The following is a 2,025-nucleotide window of genomic DNA, read 5'->3' on the forward strand; positions in this document are numbered from 1 at the left end:
CTGCACTCCAGTCTGGGCGACAGAGTGAGACTCCAACTCAAAAAAAAAAAAAAAGTCAACCTAGCATTGGGGAGTCGTTATCCTGGGGAGTGGGAGGTTGAATCACCCATCCCAGATGCACATTAGATCACAGAGCCCAAGTGCAGCATAGGTCTTTAATCGATGCTCCAGTTTGGGAGTCAGGAGTCTCTGGATTCTGGTCCCACTTTTGGCACTAATTCAAGTGTGGCTTTAGCCAAGTCCCCTAACCTCACTGGGCTTTGACTTTTCTTAAGTGCAACCTATATATAACTATGCCTGGCCTGCATACCTCACAAGGAAATGTAAAGGCCTTCCCAACAAAGGATAACTGGCCGTGAGAAATGAATGGTCCTGACAGCTGACCTTCGCCAGCCTGAACATAACCAGGCCATCCCAGCAGCTAGTACAGTTCAGCAGGTGCACACATGCCAGACTAGCTGGGGAAGGCACTGCCAGAATGGTTCTGTGTGGACTTTGCTCTCTCCCCTCGGAAAGCTGGACTGGAGGCCTCCAGGGGGTCTGGCTGGGCTCAGACCTCCGAAGTCACCTCCAGGCAGGCCTGTAGGTATCAATCAGGCAATGTTGGGAGGGGAGTCCTTGAAGAACGAACAGCCTCCTCCTCCCTCCAGGTCCCTGGGCACTTTGCAAGCAGGCTGGCATTCAGCTTTGAGGGGGCAGGGTGCCATCTGTTGTAACACCCAGCACTGGGTCTCAACCCCGTATGTCACAGAGCCAGGGACGGTGGTAGTCCAGCAGGTACCCATTCGTTAGGAGACAGACGATTCAGTGAGACGAATCCCAGAGGGTCCAGGTGGGATAAGCGAGCCGGGAAGAAACTTCCACGGTTGGTCCTAACACAAGAGCACTCCAAGACTCTCACTAACCCCCAACCTATTAGTTGGGGTCCTGGGAAGAGGAAGGCATCAGATCGACAAAACAGTGAATCACCCAGCACTTCGACACAATGACCCCTCCAGGAGAGGGTGGGGAAGCTTGTCTGGCAACCGCCTACACAATCGGCAATTCTGAAGAGCTGCAGCAAACAAACCAGTTTAGCCCCAATTCCATTTTGCATAAGAATGCACTCCACAAAAACAACATCGGAGGAACACTTGTTGATCAACACTTGTAGATTGATACTGATTGTTAACACTGAAGTTTAGGCCGAGAAAGAATTTTAAAAGTCCCCGGGGAAGGAACTTTGGCTAAGGTGGTTTTGCAGAAAAAGGTGTTAAGTGTCCTTAGACTCAAGTCAAACGTGCCATGGGAGCACCAGAAACTTGAATCTACACATCTTGATAAACTTTGTTTCAGAAAGTTAAGCTGGGAAGGGTTTGCACCCATAAACCAAAGGGAACTTGTTAGTCATTAGGTGACTGTCAAGGTACCTGTTTTCTTTATGCTAATAAGAGGTTACACAAGTTTCAGGAAGGAGGGTTGTCAGGTGCGGGGGAGAGGGGATAGTTAGGTCACAGAAGGGACCGTCTGCCAGCTAGCCTTGGGGTGGACACTGACCACGGGCTCCTAATCCAAGGAAGCAGCAAAAACTGTAATTGGGTTAAGGCCAGGGCGAAGGCCACTGCGCTAGGCCGTGGTTCTTACGAGAAACGTGCAACCCCCCAGAGGCCAAGGCCTCCTTCCTATCCTCCAGGTGGGAGCATGTCTTTCCAGAGAGATCTCAGTGTACACGAAGTACTGAACGAAGACTGCGGGCAGGAAAACTAACACTGTCCCTTCTCCCCCTCCCCTCCCCCACACCTCGCAAACTACTCTCGCCAGCGACCAAACACAAAGAAAGGTGTTCTCCAGACCCAAACGGATTATTTCACCCACTTTTTCTCAAAAAACCCCAAACCACAGCGACAACTCGAACGGCCTTCATTCGGAATCACAGAAAGGAGCAGCAGCATCCGCGCTCCCACAACTACCCGGGAGCTAAGGGAGGGAGAAGGCGCGGGTGTGCCCCTGCACGGGTCCGTCACAAGCCTCGAGGGCTCCTGGCAG

The sequence above is a fragment of the Carlito syrichta genome, unplaced genomic scaffold (assembly GCF_000164805.1).
Source record: "Carlito syrichta isolate Samal-C Ts95f unplaced genomic scaffold, Tarsius_syrichta-2.0.1 Scaffold305867, whole genome shotgun sequence".
Classification (NCBI taxonomy): Eukaryota; Metazoa; Chordata; class Mammalia; order Primates; family Tarsiidae; genus Carlito; species Carlito syrichta.